Here is a 15,516-nt window from a genome sequence, read left to right as displayed (position 1 = left end):
CAACGTAAGCTGTGATCATGTCGTTTGCAGTAAATTACTTTGTGATGTAACAATGGAGCAACAGCGACACGTGCAAACAGTGAACGACCGGTGCTCTCACAAGCGACACCGGCGTATCGCGATCAATTCAAACACACACAAGATACGGTGATTTGTTCGACACTTTTTACTTGACGAATTGAAATTGACTCGCAAATTTTGCTTCGAGTCATGAGACAATCCACATTTCTTAATCGTCGAGTCAAGTCAAGTCATTGTTGCAAAGTGACTATAGTCAAGTCAAATCATAGGAAAAAGTGGACTCGAGTCATCCCAACACTGACGTGAGGTTGGTTGTTGATATGTATGGTATCAATACCACAGGTCGGCTAATAAGAATATTTCTCATTGACTCTTACGCATGGTTTTAATATCTCGAGTCGTCGTGACTCGTCTTGAGTCCAACTCGAGTCACGAATTTGTTGGAGACTGGACTTGACTTTAGTCATTTCATCAAATGCGTAAAATAACTCGACTCGACTCCAGTCAATTTGTGTAGTGACTCGACTTCTACTCAGACAAGGACGGAAAAGACAGACATTTAATTGTGACTTTGAAGAATAGTAAAGACGCTACATTATTGGAATTTCGTTTATTAGTCCTGATTACTTGAAAAATGGGATCAGAAATTGTGGACACTGGGACACATGACGATCCTATGGGTGGAAGCCATTCTGTACAAATCGGGGAGATTTGAAAACATTGGGTCGAACGCATCATCATCATCATCATTGGGTTTATTAGCAATTTTATCAGTTCAATACACCACAAAAATGCGATACAATGAAATGACAGGAAGATGTCGAAGCGACAAGGAGTAGTCTATGGAATCTGACACCCACCTTGGCCTAGGCGATGTAAAGAGGAGGCATGCACACTGAATGAAAGTAAAGAAGATAGTATAGAAAAAGAATGCGACAAGAAAATAGGGCGGCATGTCATGGGAAGCGAGATCGATAGGTCAGTCGTGGTCCGATAATCTTGAGGATGGACTATATTTATTTAGTAGTAATTGCTTGTATTTCGACTTGAATGTGGACATGCTCGTCGACTGTCGGATGGCCGGCGGGATACTGTTCCACACATCAGGTCCGGCATATTTGATGGAGCGAGTATCTTTTCGGTCGATCATATGATATTTGGACGACGTCGTCAAAATAACACATGATCGACCGACAGATCATCGCTCTATCAAATATGCCGACCCTGAGATCTTGAACAGCATCCCGCCGACCGTCCGACAGTCGACGAGCATGTTCACATTCAAGTCGAAATACAAGCAATTACTACTAACTAAGTACTAGTCCATCCTTAAGATTACCGGACCACTACCGACCTATCGATCTCGCTTTCCATGACATGCCGCCCTATTTCTTCTAGATTTCATTTTTCTATACTATCGTCCTTACTTTTCGTTCAGTGTGCATGCCTCTTCTTTACATCACATAAGCCAATGTCAATGTATGATTCCATATACTACTTCAAGTCGCTTCGACAACGTCCTATCTTTTCATTGTATCGCATATTAGTGGTGTATTGAACTGATAAAAAATGTTAATAAGCCAATGATGATGATGAACTGGATTTATATCAAAACGGAGCAATGAACACAGTGAGGCCGAATCGAACCCGAATCACAGCACTAAATGTCTAGGACTCACCCTCTATTCACGGACATGGACTTGACTTGGTGGTGAATAGAAATTTACTCCAGTTTACTCGAGTCAAAACTTTAAAAGTGATATGGACTTGTGACTCGAAACCTTGTGACTTGGTTACAACTATGCTCTTACGCGAGGGCTTATTTATGGATAAACTAGCAGACATCATTACATAAAGCATACTTTTCATATCATACACGATATGAACTACGGACACTTGTATCTGTGGTTAAAATATAGATATGGTCTCAGCACCCAACAAACTCACCCAACTAATTCGATATCGCAAGAATCGTGGAAAGATGTATACAGCTTATTAAATGAGAGGTTTTCAACCTTTCGATCGTTAACCAGTGTTGATGACCTTCGCGATTTGCACGCAACTCATAATAAAAACCCCATCCGTGGATTGCTCAGGAACCTGACGTAGACACATCATGGACAAAATCATTTGGCAGAAATTACCCTGCAGAAATTGTTAAGGTGGTATTCCGGGACCACATTTTGTCGAACTACAGTGATCAATGATCATACACTTGTATATACGTATGGTTCGAAGACATTGTCATGATGTGGATATGCCGTATACATCCCTCGGCTAAATGTAAAATTGTCTGCGACGCTTCCTAAATGTTCTTCAATATTTATGTACAGTGCTATGCCATCAAAGATGCATTATCCTGGCTTGAAAAGAACACGAAGTAAAATTGCTAGGTTACAGTTTGAGCGCCCTAACCGCCATCGCCAATCATGGATCGGTCAAGGACTACGTTGTGAACGATATATTAGAATATATTGCAAAACTTCAAAATAACAATAATTCAATCACGTTCATCTGGATAACTGGGCATGCTGGTATTCGTGGCAACGAAATCGCCGATCAATTAGCCAAAGACGCTGATTCGCGAAGGGAGGAATGGAACAATCAATTATTACATCTTCGTGGTGCACTGTCCGTCTTAGACACCATTGTAGATGTGAATGGGAACAGACATACCAAAGCACTGAGACCGAAGAGCGTATAGGAATCTGTGACCATCAATTACCGACGAAATAGCTCAAACTGGAACACGGCAAATAGACGTAATTCTACTGAGATTAAGAAGCGGCCATTGCAGACTGAATCAACATCTGCATAAGATCCGTTGTTATGAGACTCCACTATGTCAGCAATGCAACGCAGAAGAATATTTAGAGCATTTTCTGTTACATTGTGAGAGATCAACATCTAAGGAGACAACTACATCATGCTGCTCGAGTGAGCCGAATAAATTGGGAATTGAAAGACGTTGTAACAGATCCCATGAAGTAGGATGATGTTGTACAGTTCGTGATATCTTCGTGACGGTTCATATAGTATAGCTAAAACATGTATATCCAATATTTATATAACCAAATATGTTGATGTCGTGTTTGTATATTGGCGGCTAGCTTCGTATATTTAATGTGCATGTTGGTATACCAAAAGTACTGAGCGATACTGTATATATTTGGATAATGCAAATTCATTGTAATAACAAGTATAGAAGTGGCGCACCAAACCTGTGCCGTGATAAGCGCCACTATCACGATATTAATAATTAAATCAAACATTGGTCTTGCCGTCTGAGTCATGCGAAATGACTCGAGTCCAATTCGGGTCAACAAAGATATTGACTCGATTCGAGTGAGTTCCGTCTTTGCAGAAAATGATTTGAGTAAATTTGAGTCATCAATAAATTGCGTCTCTAGTCGAGTCATTACAACCCCGGTTGCGACTAAGTCTATTTTTCATACTTAACGAGCATATTATTCAACATCGATACTACTTACATTATATTTTTTGTGAGATAAGTGCTGTGAGAGGTACAGTGTTCTGATTCGTATTATTAGGTCCGAATGTCAACTAGTATACGAAATAATTGGCGGTATGAAACAGGAATCTATCGATCACGTCCGTCTCAGTAACTTATATTGTCCGCATTGGACATTCTCGGTCAAGTCCATATTCGGCGATGTCCATTTTCGGTAATCTCCGTTCTTGGTAACGTACTTTCTCGATGGTGTCAATTCTCGGTAATGTCCATTCTATGTATTGTCCATTCTCGGTGGTGTCCATTCTCGGTATTGTCCATTCTCGGTATTGTCCATTCTCGGTCGTGTCCATAATCGGTATTGTCTATTCATGGTGGTGCCCATTCTCGGTAATTCCATTCTCAATATTTGCATTATCGGTAACGGTTTGCTCGGTATTGGCACGTGCCCATCCTTATCGATGAAGGTCGACGTGTCACTACGCTCCGCTCCCGCCACGTCTCATCATTTTAAGCTGTTATTATACGTCAATTGACAATTCAATGCATCTGTGTTCTACTAGTATGCAATACATATCCCTGCATTGGCCATTCTCGGTAATGTCTATACTCGGTGATGTACATTTTCGGTAATCTCCTTTCTTTGTAATGTCATTTCTCGATGGTGTCAATTCTCGGTAATGTCCATTCTATGTATTGTCCATTCTAGGTACTGTCCATTCTCGGTGGTGTCCATAATCTGTATTGTCTATTCACGATGATGTCCATTCTCGGTAATGTCCATTCTCTATAATTGCATTCTCGGTAATGGTTTGCTCGGTATTGCCCATCCTTTTTGATGGGTGGAGACGTGTCGCAACGTGCCATTAACTTTAATTGTTACCAGAGAAACGAACCCGATACCTATGTAACCGTCATATGCATGAATACCATACGATCAAATATATTCATGTATGTCGTGCGATAGAACATCCTTGAAAAGGGCTAGACTTGACTCGAGTGTGGAGTCCCTTTAAGGACTGGAGATAGACTCTTTTATATGGATATTATAGTATTGAGTCTTTATGTATTGTAGAAGCGCATAGTAAAGCCCGTTCAAGTATATTCATTTTTGCAAAGAGACCCGAGTCAATTCATCTGACAAATATGCCAATAGTCATCCACAAGTAGCGTAAATTGACTAAGTGTATATAAAGTACAATGATATTGGTGGGTGTATTGCACTATAGTAGTCATTAAATCAAGTTGCAGCCGTGTCATCCACTACTTACATACGCATGTAATAGTTTAAACTAATGGCACGGTTAGCGCAACGACTACCACATTTAACGAGTACTAAGCGTAATATAAGATGGCTATGTCTTACCGTAGTATCGATATGAACGCTACGGTACTAGACCGGGAGTAACCTATACAATAGCCAATGTATGCAATACAAAGTTTGTCGCTTTATTTCATTCACTACGTGATGCTAACTTGAACTAACCCTTATTATTATATAATATACCATTGCATTTCATTCTTACCGAGAAAGCGAACCCGATAACTATCTAAGTGTTATATACATTGCTGTATGTCGTGCGATAGGGATCCTTATTGGTGAATGGCGACGTGTCGCTACGCTTCGCTCGCTCCACGTCTCGTGAGGCTCTTATGATTTTATACGTTAAATAAGCTATTGAATTGCAATGTGAGGCGTTGCACGATAGGATCACAGCGAAACGGCGCCCGACAAAGGTAATTACCCGCAATGTAATCATTGGTCGACAATATCTAACACGCGCTCTAAGCACTAACTAAATTGTCGCCCTTATAGCCGTAAGGAATGCATGGGCGATTTTCGATTGCTCTAAAAGTTTACTGATTTTCTCTAAATGTCTCATTTAGATTTAGAGGATTTAGAGGAATATATCCCCAAAGGCAACCTATGCAGGAGATGTGTCGACATTTATAACCCTCACCGGGCATGACCGGGTCTCCAAGATATCAGGTGGGCCACAGCACATTTTCAAATCGGAAAATGGGCCACGGCCAAGAAAGGGCTGAGAACCCCTGGTATAGACAAAATCATTTTTTGAGCCTATGGAGCAAGAACTCCAGTAACAATGCTTGTGGTCTTGGTCCTGGCCGAAGCAAACTTCTTTGCGATGCTGGAATCTGGGAATATTGCTTTGAACAATTGCGATGCGCAATCGTTGTAGAGGAATGATTGCTGGTGTTTGACAGTATGGAATGCCCAGTACCCTCAGCAGCAGCTGCCTAGTAGTCTGTGGTCGTTGGTGTTAATCGACTTGTGAAAAAACTATTCATCGACTGGTTGGAATCAACGATTAAGATACACTTCTTGTATTTTGGGGTATCCATGTGAGTTGAAATAGCGGTCTTTCCTATGGCCTCCACGTTAATGTCACAATCGCAGATATTGCAATGTGCGAAACACTCGCCCGCCAAGCTTCCTTTGATAGGCCTACCTCTGAATTCTCTCTCATAATCGTCACGAAAAACGTTTTTACGCCTGCTCTTTTTAACTAAACAGATTTAGCCTTATTAGTATTTGAAACAATATGTGCAATAGAATTTAGATAAATTTATCAATGCTTAATTGCCTTACTACTTTTTAAGCCAAGTGTCGACTTCACTGCGCCCTTTTCCAGTAAGCAGTAAATGCTGCCTTCCCCGACGGCAGAAACCTGGTGCTGCTGTTTACTACTAAAATGACGTCCGTTGCGATAGCTTGATACAGCCGAAACTACTATACCACCCACTGCCCTAGCTATCTCACCACTTAGAAGTCAAATCCTGTGGCGTGTACGCCACGGGAGTTTCTTTCATTTATGATGTCATAAAATATCGACGCAAAAGCATAATTTTAGATTGTTATGGAACACAGATACCAGAGGAAAACGATCCAAGTTCTGTACCTAGTTGAAAATAAGACAAAATGAGGACGCAAGTCGAAAAGAAGGACATTTCTTAGAAATAAGGACAGCCGAGTTTTCTAAGACGTGGCCCTCAAAAATAAGGACAAATCTTAGAAATAAGGACGTTATGGCAACCCAGATTATTAGATTGCCGAAAAAACACTGCACACCAATTTTGGTTAAATTCCAACCTATATAGGCATTGCTATGTAAAAAAAAGTTTTGAATTTATTCAAAAAACACGAATATAAGAATTCTATTATAGATATCCAAAACTTTTTTTCTTATACAGGAATAGTTTATAGGTTGGAATTGAGCCAACATGGATGTGCAGCGTTTTTATTTAGGAAAACCTTACAATTTTAACAAGTAGCCAGTCAAATTTTAAAAAAACAAAAACATTTTGAACAGCCCTAATGTACGGATCCGGTAAGCTTACTCGCAGATAATTGTAGGTGTCTGTTCCGAAGCCGTCGATGGATTGAATCTCTAAGTCGCCGCCGAGATATCTGGCGTATAATCTCGAAAGGGGAAGACCGTAACCATAACCAGCCTGGAAAGAGATGGTATTTATCCCTCCGCTTTCAGATGCATCATAGATAGCTAACCTAGCTAACGGACAGTTTTGGACAACAACGTGTCAGCTTTTCAAAATTAGATCAGAATTAGAGTTAACGAAGTCCAAAAATTGGAAATTCAATTGAATCCCCAATTAGAAGGAAATGCAACAAAAATCAATGAACTACAGAAAACTAATCTACAGATAAAAGCGAAATACGTGACCAGATTGGGCTTGCAATTTCTGATGGCTTCGTAAACAGACAAAGTAATGTTGTAGCTTGCGGACCAAGCGCAAAATTTACCGTATTTAAAGTGATTTTGAAAGACAGCTAGTGTCGCACTGATCGGGGCTGTGAATAAGTCATACTAATATTAATAATATAATAATTTATAGAGCGTCGAATATAAAAATATATCATTACTACACTAGGGCGCTGTACATAAAAGGCAATAAAATATAAAAGTAACCGATATGTATAAAAGACGGAGTGCATAGTTGTAGGGCGGAATGAACACTACTCTAGTTCGAACGCTCGTGTTCTAAGACACAAGTCAAACCTATACTTTTATAGTTTTGACTCAAGTCAGGTCGAGTCATTTTGTGTATTTAAAATTATGACGCAGGTCAACTTGAGGCAATAGTGTATTGACTTGACTTGTGCTCTAGTCACGACTGACTAGAGACACTGCAACAAACCCCCAAAACAGTTGAAAATTGCTATTGTTTCCAACAGCGGGTTCCAGTAGTAATACAATGTCCTACTTTGGCGTTCCCGTATTCGCGTCAATCCATAGATTAGTTATCGATGATCCGACGCCTCTCTCTATGTATGTGCTCAAGTTGTCAAGTTTTTTAGTATTCTACTATGCAGTTGGTATGAATTAATGTAATGGTGCAAAACAGGAATTTTCATGGCTCCATTATGCAAGCTACAAATTCAGTTTCAAGTTAATCGCAATTCGGATTGTTTGGTTAGGTTAGTCATCTATATTAAGAACCAGGGTTGCAATGCCTCGGGTCATGACTCGAGTCGCGATTTTTTGGTGACTCGATTTGACTCGAGTCAGCAGTGTTGGGATCAAGTCACTACCTTCGAGTCACGAGTCATTTCGAGTCATTGCACAGTTTGACTCGAGTCAAGTCAAGTCAATCGATTTTCAAAGGTGACTCGAGTCAAGTCAAGTCACTCGATTTTTGGAGGTGACTCGAGTCAAGTCGAGTCAAGTCAAGTCAAGTCACGAGTCAAGTCACATTTCAAGTCAAGTTGCCTTTTCGAAATATGAGGCATGATTACGTCATTGCAATTTGCTAGATGTCTGAAATACAGATTGAGTGGTCATTAATTCCTAACAGATGAACGAATATATAGTTGAATATACTCGCAAGAAGACACTGTATCGCTCACATATACGTAGAACTGTTGAACCTCGTATTTGCATAGCCTCAGTTTAAAGTTACCAGCCAAAATAGAGAATAGACAAACGAATTGATAAGATGCAACACGTTACCCATTTACCAATTGATGATACAATTCGAGCCTGCGCCAATGGTTGAGAACTATTTTAACTATATTCGATTTCAATAAGACAAGAGGTTTGGTTAAGGTAAGAACAGAGAACAGAAATTTCGCTATTTTATTACTTTACTACTCGAGTTACGACAACGTAAGCTGTAAGCATCGATCACTTCGTTTGCGGTCAATTTATTTGTGAGAGAACAATCGACACTCAGTGAAACGCACAACATTTGAATGATTATTCGTTCTCACGGGTTACACCAGCGTTTCGCGAACAATCCGAATATATGCAATATATGTTTTTATCCACACCGATTACTTGCTGACTTGAAATTGACTCGTGAATTTTGGTCCGAGTCACGAGTCAATCCACATTTCTGATACGCCGAGTCAAGTCAAGTCAAGTCATTTCAGCAAAGTGACTCGAGTCAAGTCAAGTCATGCGAAAAAGGTGACTCGAGTCTGACTCGAGTCAAGTCATGACTCGAGTCATCCCAACACTGCGAGTCAGTTTCTTAAAAATGGAAATGACTCAACTCGTGTAAATTTCTGTATCGACTCGTACTCGAGTCATTGCGGTTGACTCGAGACTGCGTCTACCAAGACAGACATAGCATTGAAATTTCGAAGAATAGTAATGTTATCACACTATTGTTATTTCGTCTGTCAGTACTGGCACCTGAAAATGCTACCAGAAACTGTTGAAAGTGAGGAATATTAGTATATTGTAAATGTGAAGCATTCGATATCACCAAGCCGAGTTGTAAAAAGTGGGTTTCCCATGACATTAACTCAAAACTGAACAGTCAACACAATAACTTGGACTCGAGTCAAAACACTATGACTCGGACTCGACGCTCTACTCCGGAACCTGGACTCGGACTTGACTCGGTGGTGAACTGAAAATGAGTCGACTACACTCGAGTCAAAACTATAAAATTGAGATTGATTTGTGACTCGGGACCTTGTGACTTGTTTATAACCCTGCGGTAAGAACCAATCTCTTACCAGAGGGGCCACACGCGACGCATCCCCCCCCCCCGATGGTCGTGGGCCTGTACTGTAAAGATACTCGAACCAACGCTGTCGCTTCTCCCTGGAAGCCTCGCCCCCTCGGTCAGATACTTTCATGCAATAGTCGTCGTGACCTTTCGTGACCAGGACGTCGATCATGGGGCACATCGCTGGCGTGGTCAGGGTGGAATTCCATGGTCGCCCGCATGGCATTCTGAACAAATCTGCAGAGTGATAGCCACAGTTTTTTGCAAATTATTCCCAGATTTTATGTTACACGATATCTACCCAAAACACCCAACCTTTGGATTCTTGTCGGTAGTGTTAAGCCCGCCTACGACAGCTTACGAACGAAGATCCTTTGTTGGATTCATCGCGGAAACTCTATACTACGCCCTGACGGGCGTAGCTATTAGTTTCTCTCGCTATGCTGCAGAATGATAGCTACAGTTTTTTTTCCAAATTATGATTCAATTCACAAAACAGCAAGCTTGGCTCGTTTTGCACAATACAGTTCTCCTGTAGCATTTTCAGAAAACCAGAAATCTGATTACCAGTAATCTCAACCCACCTTGAAAAGTTCGAAGCACACATGATATAGATGCGACGGACAGTAGATAATGTTCACAGTTGGATCGTGCTCGTTCACAACTGAAATTGGGGCAAGATTACCAAAAGAAGAACGTAAAATGCTTGAAAATCTCACCGTTATGAACATGCATTTTCACTTCTGGCGCTTCGAGATAATATTGCTCGCATAGGAATTTAGCGTTGCCATAAGCTTCTTGCACGACGCAGCCAACATCGCAATTGGGATCGATCGAGCCGTACAGATTCGGTTCGCGGTCAGCAGAGTCGCCAAATAGCAGAACTGGCAACCATAGAATCGGTCAGACTTGTACAACCTACCATCTAGTTAGTTGACGCCTTGACGGTTAACTAATTGTTGTTTGAGTCATTTTCATATTTGAAAAGTTAGTACCCAGAAGTTCTAGCTGCGAGTTTTGAAAAGTGACTGCCATTAGGTCTATTTATATTTGGGAGTTTTGAAAATGAGTAGCTAAAGTTCTAGCTCCAATTAGAGGACTTGAAAAGTGAGCAGTTCTAGTTCTAGTTGTGAGTTTTGAAAAGTGAGTAGCTCTAGTTCTAGTTGCGGATTTCCAAAGGCGAGTGTCATTTAAGTCTAGTTCTAGCTGGTTTTGACAACTGAGTAGTTCTTGTTGCGAATATTGAAAAGTTTGTAGTTCTAGTTCCATTTACACGTTTTTCAAAGTGAGTAGTTCTCATTCTAGCTGTGAGTTTTGATAAGCGAGTAGCTCTAGTTCGAGTTGTGGATTTTCAAAAGCGAGTGTCATTAGGTTTATTTCTGGCTGGAAGTTTTGAAAAGTGAGTAATTCTTGTTCTAGTTGCGAATATTGAGAAGTGTGTAGTTCTGGTTCCAAATACACGTTTTTCAAAGTGAGGAGTCCTCATTCTAGCTGCGAGCCTTGAAAAGTGAGCAGCTCTAGTTCTTTGCAAATCATGCAGTTTTCAGAAGCATGTAACGCGAAAAAGAATTTCGCAATATTACCGTGTTGGTATATGAGAAGTCGAATCCCGATGCGGCTTGTGTAAAAACGGTCGAGAAAATGCTGGATGTTTTCTTTATCCGTTTCGGAGAAAACCTTCTTTTTGCCTGGCAACATATCGACTCCAACACGAAATCCTGACACAAATGAGAACAGCAATCGACTCACGCGACATTTTTTCGGTCCACTCCATGATACCGAAAGCCATGGTTTCGACGACGTTGCGATGCCGCACAACGATATTACGAAGCGTTTCCGTAAAGCTAGGAAGGAAGGAATTGTTCCGATTTCATCATTTTACTCAATGCCATCCGGTAGACGCAGAGTTATTGAGTACAAAATTTCGGCCTTGAAATAATAGTATATACGGTGGGCAGTTATGTAATTAATAGGGCAAGTTTTTGTTGCAATAAAATCGCAAGAAAGTTGCATTTAATTTTAACACCAGTTGCATTTACAATATTTGTTGAATTATTAGGGTATGAGATAATTGAAAGGTTCTGTTCAATAACCTACTTCTTGCATAGCTATCAACTTTGTTACTTTATTGCCATTTAACACACGGTCTGGCGAAACCGCTCAAAATTACATTTTTTTTTCGGGCACATAGCAAGAAAATTACGGAAACATCACAAATAGCGATAACCCCTCCCCTAACACAAGTCAAATAACAGACCCCAAATCCCCTAGGTCTGCAAACTTGACCCTAAGCATGACAGAAAAACTGTAACTAAAACAAATGAAATAGCCTGAAAATGAGGACTCAGTGAAAACTTAATGCAGTTTTGCCTGGGTGCTCGTGAAATTTGAATGACAGAATTAATAAAGCGATCTATTTACATACGGTATTGTTCGGGCAGGGTCGTGCTTGGCAGGGGTAGTTGAAGTTGTTGCTGGCAAGCCATTGTGTCATAGATAACAGTCAGATGCAGCTAACCCGTCATATAGCTCTTTGTTTTGCAAATGAAGAGCCATACTAGAAATAGTTTATAATACGTTTTTAACTCATTCATTCACATTTTAACGCAATATTTGATAAAAAGTTGCTGTAAAAATTGGCATGAAAAATAGAGAAAGATGCAAAAAGTTGCACTATAAAATCCCTCCAAACACCTTAAAACTTCCTAGTACATAGATTCTGAGTATCTAGGAAGCTGTCGGAAGCTGTAAAAAAAATTGCAAACGCTGCAAAAACTTGCCCTAGTAATTAATAAGTAAAGAATTTTTGCATATGAAGAACCATACTAGAAATAGTTTATAATACGTTTTTAACTCATTCATTCACATTTTAACGCAATATTTGATAAAAAGTTGCTGTAAAAATTGGCATGAAAAATAGAGAAAGATGCAAAAAGTTGCACTATAAAATCCCTCCAAACACCTTAAAACTTCCTAGTACATAGATTCTGAGTATCTAGGAAGCTGTCGGAAGCTGTAAAAAAAATTGCAAACGCTGCAAAAACTTGCCCTAGTAATTAATAAGTAAAGAATTTTACACTGTAGTTCCTGTTTTTTTTTGAAAGCCCAAATTTGCGACATTTTTTATGTATTGTTTTTTAGACATCCTCACAATTTCATGAAGTAGCAAGCGAAATTTGAAAACAAAATATTTGTGAGCAACTCTAGTGTGATTGCCTCTTAGTCACATGTTCTAGGCCAACGTGGGTATGTAAGAGTACATTTTTATTCCTTCCTCCCACTGTATCGTAATCTTGCGGCATTTCGAATGAAACTATCAAGAACCCAACAAACAAAATGGATTACTTTTCGGTAATGTCATTGCTGACAGGGACGTCCCGATATCTCATCATCTCCTCGAATGAGGTTTTGTACCAAGACGTTTCGAGACTTGTCGATGCCGTCGACAGCAGATCGTCTGGAAGTCTGTTCATTTCCTGTACACACATACAGTCAGGTTAATTGTTCACTCCATAAACGAAGGTGTTGAAAAATTTCTAATTCCATGATTTTATAATAAGTAATTAAAGAGTTAGTCACCGTAAATACTATTTTACTCAAATCCTAATTTTTCTATAGCAATAACTTCGCTTCGAGTGGTTGGAATGGAGTCACATTTGGTGTGCATCATCTCTACTGACAGCCTAACAATTTTATGGGGTTGACAAAAAAATTTGGAAATTTTATTTTTTATGATAAATTCAGAACTTTCTACTGCAAGCTTCTCACTTCTACTGGTTGGAATTGGAATGTAGCCAAAGTTGGTGTGCAGCGTTTATTTTTTAACCAACCTAACAATTTTATCAAGTAGCCAGTGAAATGTAATAGAAAAGTTTCTTTTTGAACAGCCCTACTGTACAGTGTGCACATACAGATTACCGACATTTCGCTTTGATTAGTCTAATTATCTAGTTTTCCAAGTCTGGTTCTCCGTAAACAAAGCCATTAAAGTCTTACGGAAGTACCTTCATCATGTTGGCGAGTGGCGTTCGTATTTCTTGACGCAGCCATCGGAACGAAGACTTTTCATTACCGGACTTTTGGGCTGAAATACAAAACGCATAGGTTGTCTAAGAAAACGATGCACACCAAATTTGACTCAATACCAACCAGTAAAGGCCGTGCAATCTTCAATTGAAATTTTTAATTCATTAGGAAAAATCTACAGGGTTGGTTCGATTATGTTCACAATAAGAACAATCTTGTTCCCAATAAGAACAGTCTCATGTTCACAATAAGAACAGTCATGTTCACAATAAGATAGGTCTCATGTTCACAATAAGAACACTCATGTTCACAATAAGAACAGTCTCATGTTCACAATAAGAACACTCATGTTCACAATAAGAACAGTTTCATATTCACAATAAGAACAGTCATGTTCACAATAAGAGCAGTCTGATGTATACAATAAGAGCAGTCTCATGTTCACAATAAGAACAGTCTCATGTTCACAATAGGAACAGTCATGTTCACAATAAAAACGGTCTGATGTATACAATAAGAACAGTCTCATGTTCACAATAAGAACAATCTTGTTCACAATAAGAACAGTCTCATGTTCACAATAAGAACGGTCTCATGTTCACAATAAGAACAGTCATGTTCACAATGAGAACAGTCTGATGTATACAATAAGAACAGTCCCATGTTCACAATAAGAACAGTCTCATGTTCACAATACGAACAGTCTGATGTATACAATAAGAACAGTCTCATGTTCACAATAAGAACAGTCATGTTCACAATAAGAACATTCTCATGCTGACAATAAGAACAGTCTAATGTATACAATAAGAACGGTCTCATGTTCACAATATGAACAGTCATGTTCACAATATGAACAGTCATGTTCACAATAAGAACAGTCTCATGTTCACAATAAGAACAGTCTAATGTATACAATAAGAACGGTCTCATGTTCACAATATGAACAGTCATGTTCACAATAAGAACAGTCTCATGTTCACAATAAGAACAGTCTAATGTATACAATAAGAACGGTCTCATGTTCACAATATGAACAGTCATGTTAACAATAAGAACAGTCTCATGTTCACAATAAGAACAGTCATGTTCACAATAAGAACATTCTCATGCTCACACAAAGAACAGTCTAATGTATACAATAAGAACGGTCTCATGTTCACAATATGAACAGTCATGTTCACAATAAGAACAGTCTCATGTTCACAATAAGAACAGTCTAATGTATACAATAAGAACGGTCTCATGTTCACAATAGGAACAGTCATGTTCACAATAAGAACAATCTGATGTATGCAATAAGAACAGTCTCATGTTCACAATAAGAATAGTCATGTTCACAATAAGAGCAGTCTCATGTATACAATAAGAACAGTCGTTGTATTCACAATAACATCAGTCGCAGCACCAAGATATCCCCCGGACACGATGTCCGAGTGGCAATATAGTCCGAACACAACCCAGACATGATGTCCGAACACCCCCAGACACGATGTCCGAGTGTCAACGCAGTCCTAACACACCCCAGACATGATGTCCGAACACCCCCCAGACATGATGTTCGAACACCCCCCATACACGATGTCCGAGTGTCAACGCAGTCCGAACACACACTCCTGACATGATGTCCGAACACCCCCAGACAAGATGTCCGAGTGTCAACGCAGTCCTAACACACCCAGACATGATGTCCAAACACCCCCAGACACGATATCCGAGTGTCAACGCAGTCCTAACACACCCCTGACATGATGACCGAACACCCCCCAGACACCCCCCAGACATGATGTCTGAACACCCCCAGACACACCCCAGACATGATGTCCGAACACCCCCCCCCCCCCTCCAGACATGATGTCCGAGTGTCAACGCAGTCCGAACACACTCCTAACATGATGACCGAACACGATTTCCGATTGACAACACAGTCCGAACACACCCCAGACATGATGTCTAAGTGCCAAACGCAGTCCGAACACCCTCTAGACACGATGTTC

General features: G+C 40.0%; 1 pseudogene across 1 annotated transcript in view; it reads right to left on the bottom strand.

The window, feature by feature from the left end:
• The window catches only part of LOC145435600 (pyruvate dehydrogenase (acetyl-transferring) kinase isozyme 3, mitochondrial-like), a 28,163-nt pseudogene extending 14,572 nt beyond the window's left edge, over positions 1-13,591 (bottom strand). Inside the window, exons 1-8 of the transcript XR_013913905.1 lie at positions 13,498-13,591; positions 12,839-12,969; positions 11,243-11,337; positions 11,077-11,181; positions 10,213-10,377; positions 10,078-10,157; positions 9,501-9,720; positions 6,854-6,967 (exon numbers count right to left, since the gene is read on the bottom strand). The product of XR_013913905.1 is annotated as a pyruvate dehydrogenase (acetyl-transferring) kinase isozyme 3, mitochondrial-like (transcript). The remainder of the gene's footprint in view (positions 1-6,853; positions 6,968-9,500; positions 9,721-10,077; positions 10,158-10,212; positions 10,378-11,076; positions 11,182-11,242; positions 11,338-12,838; positions 12,970-13,497) is intronic.
• Positions 13,592-15,516: the final 1,925 nt, after the last annotated feature.

This window comes from Botryllus schlosseri, chromosome 3 (genome assembly GCF_051294905.1).
Source record: "Botryllus schlosseri isolate E-star chromosome 3, Bs_hap1, whole genome shotgun sequence".
Classification (NCBI taxonomy): domain Eukaryota; kingdom Metazoa; phylum Chordata; class Ascidiacea; order Stolidobranchia; family Styelidae; genus Botryllus; species Botryllus schlosseri.
The sequence above is the reverse complement of the archived record's forward strand: the minus strand, read 5'-3'. Positions and strand labels throughout refer to the sequence as shown.